This window comes from Nycticebus coucang, chromosome 1 (assembly GCF_027406575.1).
Source record: "Nycticebus coucang isolate mNycCou1 chromosome 1, mNycCou1.pri, whole genome shotgun sequence".
Classification (NCBI taxonomy): domain Eukaryota; kingdom Metazoa; phylum Chordata; class Mammalia; order Primates; family Lorisidae; genus Nycticebus; species Nycticebus coucang.
The window spans coordinates 161,826,829-161,842,106 of NC_069780.1; the positions used below are offsets into that span (position 1 = coordinate 161,826,829).

A 15,278-nucleotide genomic window follows, 5' to 3' on the forward strand; every position below is an offset into this window, starting at 1 on the left:
GTTGTCCTCTGTCACCTTTACTATTCAACATAGTGCTGGAAGTTCTAACCAATACAATTAGGCAAGACAAGGAAATAAAGGGAATCCAAATGGGAGCAGAGGAGGTCAAACTCTCCCTCTTTGCTGATGACATGATCTTATACTTAGAGAATGCCAAAGACTCAACCACAAGACTCCTAGAAGTCATCAAAAAATACAGTAATGTCTCAGGATATAAAATCAGTGTCCACAAGTCAGTAGCCTTTGTATACGTCAATAACAGTCAGGATGAGAAGCTAATTAAGGACACAACTCTCTTAACCATAGTTTCAAAGAAAATGAAATACGTAGGAATATACCTAATGAAGGAGGTGAAGGACCTTTATAAAGAAAATTATGAAATCCTCTGGAAGGATATAGCAGAGGATATTAACAAATGGAAGAACATGCCATGCTCATGGATGGGAAGAATCAACATTGTTAAAATGTCTATACTTCCCAAAGCAATCTACCTATTCAATGCCATTCCTATCAAAATACCAACATCGTACTTTCAAGATTTGGAGAAAATGATTCTGCATTTTGTATGGAATCGGAAAAAAACCCGTATAGCTAAGGCAGTTCTTAGTAATAAAAATAAAGCTGGGGGTATCAGCATAGCAGATTTTAGTCTGTACTACAAAGCCATAGTGGTCAAGACAGCATGATACTGGCACAAAAACAGAGACATAATCACTTGGAATCGAAGTGAAAACCAAGAAATGAAACTAACATCTTACAACCACCTAATCTTCAATAAACCAAACAAGAACATACCTTGGGGAAAAGACTCCCTATTCAATAAATGGTGTTGGGAGAACTGGATGTCTACATGTAAAAGACTGAAAATAGACCCACACCTTTCCTCACTCACAAAAATTGATTCAAAATGGATAAAGGACTTAAATTTAAGGCATGAAACAATAAACATCCTCCAAGAAAGCATAGGAAAAACACTGGAAGATATTGGCCTGGGGAAAGACTTCATGAAGAAGACTGCCATGGCAATTGCAACAACAACAAAAATAAACAAATGGGACTTCATTAAACTGAAAAGCTTCTGTACAGCTAAGGAGACAACAACCAAAGCAAAGAGACAACCTACACAATGGGAAAGGATATTTGCATATTTTCAATCAGACAAAAGCTTGATAACTAGGATCTATAGAGAACTCAAATTAATCCACATGAAAAAAGCCAACAATCCCATATATCAATGGGCAAGAGACATGAATAAAACCTTCTCTAAAGATGACAGACGAATGGCTAACAAACACATGAAAAAATGTTCATCATCTCTATATATTAGAGAAATGCAAATCAAAACAACCCTGAGATTTCATCTAACCCCAGTGAGAATGGCCCACATCACAAAATCTCAAAACTGCAGATGCTGGCGTGGATGTGGAGAGAAGGGAACACTTTTACACTGCTGGTGGGACTGCAAACTAGTACAACATTTCTGGAAGGAAATATGGAGAAACCTCAAAGCACTCAAGCTAGACCTCCCATTTGATCCTGCAGTCCCATTACTGGGCATCTATCCAGAAGGAAAAAAGTCCTTTTATCATAAGGACACTTGTACTAGACTGTTTATTGCAGCTCAATTTACAATCGCCAAAATGTGGAAACAGCCTAAATGCCCACCAACCCAGGAATGGTTTAACAAGCTGTGGTATATGTATACCATGGAATACTATTCAGCTATTAAAAAAAATGGAGACTTTACATCCTTCGAATTAACCTGTACGGAAGTGGAAGACATTATTCTTAGTAAAGCATCACAAGAATGGAGAAGCATGAATCCTATGTACTCAATCTTGATATGAGGACAATTAATAACAATTAAGGTTATGGGGGGAAGGAAAAGCAGAAAGAGGGATGGAGTGGGGGGGCCTTGGTGTGTGTCACACTTTATGGGGGCAAGACATGATTGCAAGAGGGACGTTACCTAACAATTGCAATCAGTGTAATCTGGCTTATTGTACCCTCAATGAATCCCCAACAATAAAAAAAAAAAAGAAAAGAAAAAAAAAATTAATGTTCAAGTAATGTACTTTGGTCAAAATTGTGACCAAAGTGCAGCCATATTTTTATTATAAACAGAAGAGAATAGTAAAATAATTTAATGGAAGAATTATATGAAATGTAATTATATAGATAGATAAGGTTCTCCTATCACCTGATAATAATTTATCATAGCTGGAAGGAATGTTCTGGTCTTGTCCGGATTTTGCTGTTTGTCTCACAGTGCTTTTTCACATCTTGTAAGACAGTATAGCTATTTTTTTCCTTTTCTGTTTTTATTCATGACCGCAATTATTTTTTTCTTCTGCACTTACTTAGAAGAAAAGAGTGTTTATATATTTCTGTGGATGTGTTTGCCTCCTTCCAAAGTGCTGTATGAAAAGTGAATTGCTTGCTTTGCTGCAATAGAAATAGCTACATCTTGCTTTAAGTTTACATTGTTTCTTATTCAGCTGCTCTTGACACTCTTCCTCTGCCATAATAGAAATACTCTGTGTTTGAAGAGCTTTGCTGGGAAACGAAGAATCATACACACGCCTTCCTTAGAGATTTGAGGTGAACATGGCCCTCGTATTACACAACCCAACGGCACAGTTTGGACTGCCCATAAAGCAGTAGTGGGAACTACAGTTTAAGACATCATTGTGCTACCTTTTCATGTACAACGTATTTTATACCCACAAAATCCTTGCAGATTAGTGGTCTCATTTCCTTTTAAAAAATGATCAGAATGATCATAGTTAGAATGCTTGTTTTCCTTTTTAAAGATAAAGATACCAGTTGCTAACATTTCTGATGTCAAATAATTTGTGACTAAATTGGTATCAGGACCATAACTTTAGATGGATAATTTTTATGTTATGTTCTCAAATTAATTTTTAAAATACAGAAAATACAAGAACGCACATAACATTATATGCATAATAGAATACTAATTGAAAATGTGTACATGCAAAATATGAAAGTGGTAAAGCACATTCTATAACCGTAAAATGTCAGCTATGTTCTAAACTGGGATAGATACTGGGTTTACAGAGATAAGTAAACAGCATCTTTATCACAGTGGAACTAATAATCTAATAAGAGAGAAAAATATTAATTAAATAAACACAAAAATAAATATGTAACAACATATTTTGTAAAAGATGCACAAAAAATAAGTTGCTATGAATAGCACCTAATTAAAATAAATGAAGGCTAATTCAGCTCTGAAGAAGTTAATTGAAACTGACAGGAGAAAAATGAATAGGAATTAGCCAAGTCAAGATTATCAAGAAAAAGATCATGGATGATTTTCTTTTTGCTTTTCTGCCTTTCCAAATTTCTAAATATATGTGTGTGTGTGTGTGTGTGTGTGTGTGTGTGTATTACTTTACTAATCAGAAACAATGCAAAATAGCTATTTTTAAGAATAATCTTGTATTCTAAATGACTTCTGATTCTGACTCTGGCAGAGGACTCCTTATTGATACAACAAACCTCCCAGCAAAAGCAAATCTAAAAACTAAAATTAAAAAGTCAATAACCAAGGCAAAAATACTTTAGTAATCAAGATACCATCCCAGTGAGTACTTAAAGAACAAAGTAAAACAAGTTTGCTCCAAAGAGCAAAAGACCTCTAATTCCTCTTCTATCAATTATTTGTTGCATTAACTTGGCTAATTGCTTTAGTATCCAGCACCTTAGATTTTCCTTTACTAATATGATTTTACCTGCATGAAAATGGGGGTTGACACAAAGCCTTCAGTCTTTCTCAGCGAGAAGAAAATAATTCTCTAACTCATCCTTTTTACCTGTTTCCCTCCACTCTACTTACTAAACTCCTTTTTCAGTCTAACAGGTCTTAGCTCACATATTTGTCCTCCAACCTCTGCTACCTTCCAAATCTAATTCCACGTTCTTTCTCACAGCACTCTATCATTTCTTATGGCATTTGTCAAATCTGATATTATATGCTTTTTGTGTGTTTGTTTAATAATATTGGCTTCAGTTAGCATATTGTAGGTATATTCATGGGAGAAAGGATCATGTTTGCTTCACTCACATTTGTAAACAGGCTTTCAAAATACTTCTAATTTCAGGGTGGATTAGAAAATAGTTTGGGTTCACATTCAACTCTCTTAAGATTAAATTTTGACAGATTGATAAGAACACATGGCTTTTTATCAGGTCTTAAAAAGAATAAGTACAGCTAAATGACTGGCCTCAGTTTTGCAACTGTTTAAAAAACTAATCAAGAAGTCAGGAAAGGTTTTGTCCTTGTATTATATACTGTCCTATGTCAACAGAGTTTGGGTTTTTTGTAACTGTAAGAATGTTTCTTGTCACATTTATAAAAAATACAATTAGTCATTAGAGTGTGGTTGTTTTTAAAAGCAACCTCCTGAAACACTTTTCAATTTTTTCCTTTTCTTTCATTTCTCTCACTTCTTTGGCCGCAGTCCTGGTAATGTGCAGGATGACTGGGGACTGCTGTCTTCCAACGCTGGATTAAATACTCTCTGCATGGTGATGGTAATGGGATTGTCAGGCTTCCAAACATTTGATGGAGATGATTTCTCTCCTTGAAGAATTCTGAAAAGAATTAGTGTAATTTCTCAAAGAGAAGGTATGTTTCATCTCTCACTTTCTTTCACCCTTTGATGTTGTTAAACTTGCAGTTGTTTACATGACCCAATACAGCATTTCTTCCTTTGCCCTACAACCGCAAACATAACCTAAACACCAATAATGTCTAACCTGGACTTTTTTTTTTCTTTCTTTCCAGGCTTCAAGTGTTGCCTCGCAGAGGTCCTCAAACTTTTTAAACAGGGGGCCATTTCACTGTCCCTCAGACCATTGGAAGGCCGGACTATAGTTAAAAAAAACAACAACAAAAAACTATGAACAAATTCCTATGCACACTGCACACATTTTAGTTTGAAGTAAAAAAAACAAAGCAGGAATAAATACAATCACGCTGCCTCATGTGGCCCGCAGGCAGTAGTTTGAGGACCCCTGGATCATATCACCAAAATTGTTAGCTTTTCAGTAGTTTTCCACAACCTCAAAACTCAGAATAGAAATTTTCTCTCAAAATACTTTGTCAGTGCTATATCTAGGACCTCACATCTCTGTTCATTGCTTTTATTGCCTTGTTTATGAGATACTTAACAACCTAGAGAATAAGTGGTGTTCAACACAGCCCACTCAAAACTCTCTCAGCCTCCATATCTGAACTGGGAATTGCCTCTCTTTTTCAGCCTCCTCTCTCCTAATGACCTTGTCTCAAGGAAGCAATCCTGGCCTGGAAGCATTTCTATCTCTACACTGCCCTAGGACAGAAAGCATTTTAGCAGACATTTAATGAATGTATTAATTTCTATAATCTCTGGTCATTGTATGTAGTTCATAGAGATCAGGTCATATGTACCATTGACATAAGTTTGCACAGGGCTAGGGCTGACACCAGGTGACACATGTAGCTTGGATGAAGAGGACAACATTTATTCCGATTGAGCAGTGCCATGTCATGCAATTATGAAAGTATTTGAATATATATTTTGAAATCGTTTGAAAACCATAAAATACATCTTAGTTAGGGATCACTTGTTGTTAAGTAACAAAAACATATTCAAAGTAAATTTATTGGAAAACACAAGGTGCACTTTACAAAATACAAGGGAAGGAAGTGCAGGTGGACATCAGGAGGGAAATATTTACATTTTCTGAAGCCACATGGTCTTACATTTACATTTATTTATTCAAGTCCCCACCTCTTTCTTCTTTTTTTCTTATGAAAGACATTCTCTGCTCTTCTTCATTGCTGCTGAAGCAAACCTCATATTTAACTGGTGTCTCTAAGTCTTACACCCCAATCTTGGCACATGAAGTCCAATTGACCCAAACCCGATCCTGGCCTATCATCTTTGTCTAAGAGTCAGAATCATGAGATCTGAAACCAACTTAATCCTGTAGGATTAGATTTTCTGAGATCAGGCTGGACAGATTTTCTTTAAGAAATCATAGATCTAGGAGAAAATAGACGCAAAGAGAATAACCTGCATTTTAAGAAGACATAAGATTTAAATAAACATTAAAGAAATACTTCACCATATAATTTGCCTACTTATTTTGTTTTCTCTCTACTTGCCCCAATAGATCATAAATTCCATGAAGGCAGGATGTGATTTTCCACTTTGTTTGAAAACAGTGCTTTACAGTAAATTCTTAAAAAGTTAGTAAATAAAGGTCTTTGAATAATGATAATAGTGGCAATGACAGTGAATATGACCTAAAAACAAGTGAATAAGTGACTATATGCATAAAAGAGGTTATGATTTATGATTTCTGTGAGAAATGGATTTTAGACAATTTTTAATACCTCTTACATTTCTTTTCTATCTATCAATATTTTAAACAGAAGTTCTTGAAAGAATTAGCCAAATACATTCATCTTTGAATCTTTAGGTCTCATCATGGTGCTTGGTGCTTAATGGGTGGATGTTTATAGATTGAATGAAAAGGATATATCACTGGATTAACAAATTGTGGTATATGTACACCATAGAATACTATGCAGCCATAAAAAAGTTGGAGACTTCACATCTTTTATGTTTACATGGATAGAGCTGGAACATATCCTTCTTAGTAAAGTACTCAAGAATGGAAGAAAAGTATCCAATGTACTCAATACTACTATGAAATAAGTATGTAATCACCTATACATTCATAGGAATGGTTAAACATAACTCTAGTCCAGAAAGAAGGAGGGAAGAGGAAGAAGAGGGGAGGGGAGGGGAAGGCCAGGAAGAGGGAGTGTATTTGAGGGGACCTAATCTAATGTGCATAATGCAATGATACATTTCCAAACTATTAAGAATAGAGTATGAATCTCTTACCACAACAAATAAGTAAGCAAGGAGATGGTTGTGTTAATCAGTTAGATGTAAGCATTCCACATTGTATGTTAAATCAGCACATTGTACCTCACAGATGCATTAATGCACACAGTTATTATTTAATAAAGAATTTTTAAAAAGGATATATTGAGTTATTGTTGCTCCTATAGCAATCTGAAAAGTACTTTGCAAGCCATAAAATGCTAGCCAAACATTAGATAGTTATTTTCACTATAGCAGAGCTTTGGGGAAATTGCTGTGGTAACAGCATTCAAAATGCATGGGACAACCAGAGGTCAAGAGGCAAACTGAAAAGCTGACCTAAAAATCTAGGCAGGAGCCATTTCACCTCAATCAACTTTTTGTTGTTTTTTCCCAGAAGGCCCTAAATTAGAATCTAATTTGGTTGCTGTGCAATCCCAGAGAGGAAAAACTTGCAAAGGTTTGAGTTGTTTCATCTCAAACTGTACATCTAATCCTATTCATGTTAGATCAATTTTAGATTACAAGCCTAAATAATAGTTTGTTTTCATGCCAAAGAATCACCAAGAGTTTATTTGATTTAATATCATCAATATACATTGCTCAATGATTAAGCAAATGTCATAATAAAAACAATTCCTAGAGCACTTTGCTGCAGGAAAAATTGTTGCCTTATGCTAAACACATGAGAATCTACAAAGTAGTATTTACCTATACATAGGTGTAGGCATATTCAGCAATTTTCTCACATTCATTGTGTGTAAGACAATTCTATAAAAATTTATTTGCTTTTATGTTAATTAAATATAAAGATAAATATTATTTAGGCTTAGTCATTAAAAACTTTGAATTTATTAGGAGGATAAGAGAGAATAGATTATAATAAAACATACAACTATCCCAATACCTGGCAATATTAGGTAAGTTCCATGTAAAAGAGAGCTATGTAAGTTTAAAAGATGGAGGAATCACACAATATTTTATCTAAAAGGTGGACGTGATAATAAAATATGAAAAAAAATTAAGAAGTAAATACATTTGGAATGTCTCTTGAAGAAGTTATGCAATACACTGAATTTGAAATTGAGGAAGAAAAAATTGCAAGGAATAAATACATTGGCCAGAACAATGGTTCAAGTAGGGACTAGAACTCTGTTCTTAATTCAATGATTTCCTTGAAAGAATAACACTGAGATTTTGATGCCAGTAAGAGATCAGCTGTAGAATGAATAACTTGGCAGAAGAGATTAGAAGAAATTACAGGAGTCCTAAAGTTTAGAGACCAGCTAAACCACTTATGCAATCTATGAGATATGATTTCTTAAGGGCTGGAAGTGAAGTTGTAGCCCTTCCAGGTGGTGAGGTGGAAAAGATGGCGAATACATAGACAAGAGACACTTCAAAGACAATGGCTAAATAGAAGACAAAGTCTTTTTGTCTTTTTTTGAAAGCATTTTATCTTATCTCATAGGGCAGGGTAGTGATGGATCTTATCTTCAGAGATTTAGCATCTAGAAGGATTAAAAAAAATGGGGGAGAGAGGATTCAATTGCCATAATATGGTGTTCTATTTGGATATTATTAGTGGACTTGGAATACTGAGACAGGTGGACTAGGAAGCAATCAACACAACACTGGTGGATAATCCCATGGAAGTAGACGAAATCTCTAATAAAAGGAAAGAGGCTGAGGACAGAATATCCCAGAAGAGTATAGGAAAAGGATCACAGAGGAAAGCAAAAGAGGAATTTCCTAAATGTTCAAGGAAAATGCATGTATTGTATTGTGTCCAGAAATCCACCAGTGGATTGAGAAGAGGCTATTCTGTTTGACTTAAGAGCTTAGTAATAGTCATTGACAGACGAGTTCATGCAGGCTGGATGTATTGCAAAGAGTAAAGTGAATGAGCAGTAGATAATAAGACATTACATGTAGTCAATTTAGACCATTGTAATAATTTTAGTGGTAAAGGAAAAGAGAAAAAGAGCATGGTAACCTGAAGTCTATTTCCTCTGTATTTGAGAGTTTTGATCTATGATTTTCCAAGTGAAATAGTTCCATTAGCCATTTTACTTCATTTTATCTACTCACATATTGACTGACAAAGTACACTCTCAACAGTTTGTGAAATAAATGAGGTCATTAGCTTTGGCTCTAATGAGAACTTATAGTATTTTTGCTGTAATGTTAATATGTAAATACTTAGCATGCGAAAAAGCCTTCAGATAGAAGCTTCCACTGTTTCTTATCTTATATTTGGGGTTATTTTCTTGGCAGGAAATACCATCTGGCTGTGAATCTATCATCATTAGAAGAGGAATAATGGTTTGTAACAGAATACATATTCTTCTGGAAAATGATAATTGTTTCATCTTAACTTTCAATGTTCTGTCTCTAATTTCCTCTTACAACCTTCTGTTTCTTTATAATTATTGGCTTTTTCTACTGGTCAGTCACTAGCAACTTTCTATTTTATGAAAATAGGGCATTTTATGTGAAAAGATATTCCATGTCACCAACCAGTACTTTACAAGGCCTACAATTGGTGAAACAGCTCACTCAGTTCCAATAAATTTCATAGCAAGCTCCGTTTCTCAGCAGCACAGCAACATATCCAAATATTGTTTAGAAAGCATCTATACTCTTTGCAAAAGCAGACCTGAGTACAAGGGAACACAAGTAATTGACTCCTGTCTCAAAGATGATCTCCCACTCATCATTCCCAAGCAAGACTACGTCCCAAAGCCAAACAGACAACATGTTGTGCTTATCAGACCAGAAATTTCTCCCTATAGCTCATGACTTTTTCTGTAAAAGGCCCAACAGTAAATATTGTAGGCCTTTCAGTCTACATGTACAGTCTCTGCTCAACTACTTAACTCTACTGTTACAGTGCAAAAGCAGCCATAAACAATGATTATTCCATTTCATTCCAATAAAATGTTCTTTACAAAAACAGACCGGAGGCTAGATTTGCCTCACTAGCCGTTTTCCAATAAAGCTCTAAAAAATGTCTCAGAAGGGTACTATATAACTTAACCATCCATGAGGACCCAAGGTTGGGAACCCAGATAAATTGTTGAAAAGTTGTTACATTCTTAGTTGATCCCAAGTCAATTCTAGCGTTTGGATCACAGACATTTGTATTTCATCTCAATGATTCCCCCATACCACCTCTCTCCACCCTGTGTGGCGTCCTGCCTCCTTACTTCTCTTTCCTTCTTATAGTCCACATTACCTAAAAATCCTGCTGAACCTCATCCTATAGTTTCTGACCTTGCATCTCTCTAGATTATTACTTCTAGAGTTTGCCTTTGACTCCAAATACCTTGACTCAGGAAACATGTCTTTTACTTTAGAGCTTACAGGACCAACTAGAGAAAGAAGCATACACCTTAAATGATATGTTTTCTTGCCCAATTACCAAAGATACCTCTTTTATTTATTTTTTGGCTACTCAAGCATAAAGCTATATCAGCCCCACATCATTGTTAACAGCGGACGGCACCACCCCTTTACACCACTCAACTTTCCTCATAGCCTCAACTTTTAGTCTTTGAAGTCTCAATATAATATAGGAAAAAGAAAAAAGACTATATTTCAGATCATCTATATTGTGATTCTGACTTAACTCTGGCCTTGGGAAAATTGCTACGCTGCATATTAAAGTATGTTACCTTTGAGTGGTGGTTTCCCAGCTGTGCTCCAAAGAATCTTTAGACCTATTGAGATCATCATTTCCTACCATGTAGTGAAAATTTAAGTTGTCTGGGGAATAATTGTTTGAGCTGTTTTCCATATTGAAGATATAATGAATATTTTTAAAAAGATATTTTTCACAGCTTTGGAAAACATTTGAAAAAAACTCATTCTACAAATGAAGTAAAAGAGTTCCAATGAAGTAAAGTGATTGAGATCACATGGCTGGGTAGTGCAGAATTAAAACCAGAATATGTCTCATCAATCCCTGCAGTTTTCTCCTTTCTGTTGAACTATTTTTCTTCTTCTTCACCTTATGATGATATCCATATTAGTTAGTCTCAAGCTATATTATGACCCCTCACAGAAGCATCATTCTCATTAGTTATAAAGAGCCCTTTTGACCAAGGCTGTTTAAACTTTCCCAATTTTTAATTTTCTATTTTGTTTTACTGACATATGGAAGCATTTTTTCTATAATCAGTTTATATCCAGCAATCTTATTAAATTCATTTATCAATTCTAATGCTGGTCTATAGAGTATTTAGAATTGTCTTCATAGGGCGGTGCTGTGGCTCAAAGGAGTAGGACGCTGGCCCCATATGCCAAAGGTGGCAGGTTCAAACCCAGCCCTGGCCAAAAAAACTGAAAAAAAAAAAAAAAAGAAGTATGGAATTGTCTTCATATATAATCATACTGTCTACAAATAACATTTTCTAAATATTTCTCAATATTCTATAATCAGAAAAGATAAGAATCTATACACACTTTGAATAAATGGACACATTCCTAAGGAGGACAGCAATTTTAAGTAATTAATTTACAGGGCTTGTAGAAATGGAATCAGAGATTTTCCTGCAGTAACAAGTAAATCAACTTGCTATTTAGCCCTTGAATGATAAAAATCACTGAAAATTCAAGCCCCTGTGTAATATCTCACGCTTAGAATTTCAGGGTTACTGCTGATTAGCATAATCATTAGCAAAATTCGAGTTTGCACTGACAAACAAAATTCAAGTTTACTTTGACAACACTAGGTGTTGCTAGGTCTCTAGGATATGACAACATTACCTGTGTTAGCCAGCAGTTGGGAAAGGTCTGTTTGGATTAACGTATCAACCCTCTTCATTGTTTCCTTAGTAAGTTGCTGGTTAAGTCCCTGGACCCCACAAACTCTGCTTTAAAGGTGAGTGACATAATGATTTCATTTTCAATCTTAATATTTCAAAATCATTTTCTTGCATAAAAACACATAGTTCAGCCAATAGCCATCTTTTTGTTTTTCTTATAACATAAGAACTTACTACTTTGTTTAAATCTCAAAAAAACCAGTGGTTCATGTTTTTCAAATGTCTGTTCTTTCCAGAGGACATTTGAGATCAAGTTTCTCTATAAGTTAAACTGAAACTAAAAGTAAAACAAATATAGACTTTAGCCGAGGTAGTCATTGCCTGGACATCGGTCTACCTTGGCAACAGTAAATACCACTTCTTGAGCCTCTGAGCACGTACAGAAGGCAAAAAAAAAAAAGTAATAAATAAGAGATTCCAGAAACTTATAAGGAGATGGACAGGAAAAACCTGCTGTTGAACTAGAGCACCCTGTCAGGTAAGATGTTGAACTGCCTTGTGGACAAGTAGTTCACGTGCGTAAAGTATGTCAGAAGGTGACAGGTTAGAATAAAATGAACTGCATTTTAACTAGAATTCTGTAAATGGTTTAATGGGACCATTGGTTTTTAGAAAGTTCAAAAAGGGGGGGCAATTATGAGAAACCTGCAGAACTGCTGCCCTTGTCCTGTGGCACTGAAGGGGTGGTTTCTCCCAGCTCTTCCTCTATTCACTGAACTTTGTGTTGTTCCACGTTTGTATGAAAATCATATGGTAATGGGTAAAATAACTACAGGTAATTTTAGATGCCTCCAAAATGTCTAGAGATGTTGGAAATTTATAAATAAGGATCCATGTTATATTATATGCTGGGTATCATAACAAAAAAAATTCACAGAAATTATTATCTCCATTTAAATGAAAATTGTTTTTACATAAACAATGTTCTTCCTAACAATAAAATATTACAAAAGAAGATATCAATTAGCCCTTTATTACCATCTCAATTTAAATATCACTTTCTAAATTGTTTCCAAACAATTGTAGACAAAGAAGAGATCAGAATATTTTATACGGGTTCCAGTCTTGCAGTTTTTGATGATAACTGGAAAAAAACCTACCTATACTTTTTAAGCTTATGAAAGATAAAACAGATAGTGTCAGTTGAGAAATGGGAACTAGTAATCTCTTACAATTTAACTTCTTCCCATCATTTACATGCTAATTTCCCAAAATGCTTTAATAATATGTTTTCTCTACAATTGAGAGATTTTTGGAAAATATGTCTCTTCCAACACCTAATTAAAAAGAAAAGCACAAGTAAAGAGCAACAACAAAGATACATGTTTAGGTTTTCTTATTGAAAGGTTTCTGTGTGAGAAGATCCTGATTTTGGCAGGGTGGGGAAGGGGGGGGAAGGGAGGGGATTTGTCCCTCTAATCTGTTGACAGAGAAGCTTCACATTGCTAAGGAGCCCCAGCCCTCAAGGTCCCTGAAACTAGTAAAAAACTACCCAATCTGGGACTCAGGTCAGATGTTTAGGACCACACCATTCTGTGTGATCACAACATAAATTCTAACTGGCCACTCTTACTTGTCCCAGTGTCCTGTAGTTCTGTGTTGCCAAGAAAATCAAGAAGGGTAAGTTACTTGCCTGGAAATTAAAATCTGCAGGTGAATGGAGTAATTTTTAAAAGGGCCTTTTATTTTTATGATTGAAATAGTCTAGCGCTATCACAGCTTATCTGTGAGTTGGATAAAAAAGCACGTGTAGCGTCTTCAGTTCCTCTCTGCTCTCCCATACAGTGACAATGGCTTATAATTATTGGTGTCTCACACGATGCCTAGCAGCAAACAATGGAGACACAAATGTGTGTCAATTCTATATTAAACTGAAAGACACATTTGGCTATATGTCAATGGATTTTGTTGCCTTTATTCCAGCATTTCTCTCTGAGCTTGTAAGAGAGTTCAAAAAGTTTACTGATGTATTGCTAAGGAATAGTCTGATTTCTGGGCATATTGGAGAGACAATTTTTATATTTATCTCAAGACATTGGCTTGAAACAAGGTTTATAAAATGATGAACCCCATTTTAATTTTAGTAAAGTATCCTTTTATCACAACTAAGAAACAAAAACTTTATCATGTTAAAATATAATCAAAAACTCATCCTCTGAAACTCTTGAGAAAGCCATTATTTCTCAAGGAAATTTGGCAATATCTATCCAAAATTCAAATTTACATATCATTTCACTAAGCTATTCTATTGCTAGGAATACATCCAATGTTGCTATGAATATACTAAAAAAACATGCTTGCTAAGGAACAATAACAAAGATACTACAGCGTGTGTACTAAATATTCATAATTAGGATAATGGTTAAATCCAATAAAGTATATCCATATGATATTTAACTATTTAGCCATTAAAAATAATGAAGTATATATGAATCTATTGATATAGAAAGATCTTCTAAGCATATTATGAATTGAAAAAAGCAAAGTATAAAATAGTATACACTATATGTTCTCTTTTTGTGTATGTATTTAAATAATATGCATACATGTATATACATACATGTAAGCTGACATAGACATATGAGAGAATTTTCCCTCTATTGGATACATAGAGGGGAAAGTCATGATTACATGTGGGGAGAGCTTCTGGTCATAGGTAGATGAAAACCAGGACTTATATTTTTCTCTCCATTCTGCTTAAAATTTTAAAATATAGTGATGAATTATTTGTATTTTTTTAATGTCAGCAGAGGTTTTCTGGTTAATATTATAAACAATCTTAGTTTTCTTCATATATTTTTACATTTTTCAGAACACAATAAATGTTATCCAATAAACAAGGTGGACTAAACAAATAAATTACAAATGTATTAAAAATAAATTTGAATATCAAGAGACCTAGTTTATTTCAATCACCTATTCAAACTTCTTTAAGATAGTCACTCTTTCTGAAACAATGGCTGATGGATGGACAGATGAGTGTAATTCTAAAGTCTATGAAATAGCCACAATCCAGCAGAAATTTAAAAAAAATTATTACACAGAAAATGTCTGTAACTATGAGATCAAATTAAATTATTGAAATTTCATAAAAATGCATTTTTAACATGTGATCTAAATTCAATTGATTCAACAAATATTTATTCAATACACACTATTCATGCTTTCGGTCTTCTAAATGCTGAAATGAACAAAACAGACAAAAGAGATCAATACCATTTTAGTGAAGAGAAGAAAGGAAAGAGAAGATATTTATTTAAGCTTAAGTAATCATGTATATATTAGGAAGGGTTGTATATCAGGGAAACATACATCTGTGAAAGAGGAGAGAAAACACTACGGGGAAACTGTAATTTCAAATATGGTGATCGGGAATCTGATTTTATTTGTAAGAGGCAAAAGCAAGTAGAGCCTTATTTCTAAATATTTTGAACATGAATAGTCTTATTTAATATCAAAACTTATTTTTAATTGTCACTTGCTCTACTAATTTTGAAAATAATTTACCTGGGCAGCGCCTGTGGCTCAGTGAGTAGGGCGC

The 15,278-nt window shown here is 34.5% G+C and overlaps 1 protein-coding gene across 3 annotated transcripts in view; it reads left to right on the forward strand.

Moving 5' to 3' along the window:
- Positions 1-11,651: 11,651 nt before the first annotated feature.
- The window catches only part of C6 (complement C6), a 101,712-nt gene continuing 98,085 nt past the window's right edge, over positions 11,652-15,278 (forward strand). The window contains exon 1 of one of the 3 annotated variants that reach the window (XM_053591624.1): positions 11,652-11,793. The gene's annotated coding sequence lies outside the window, so the exon portion shown is untranslated. Of the gene's footprint in view, positions 11,794-12,060; positions 12,216-13,249; positions 13,358-15,278 lie in introns of those variants that run through there. The other 2 variants (XM_053591633.1, XM_053591640.1) reach the window with 2 other exon arrangements.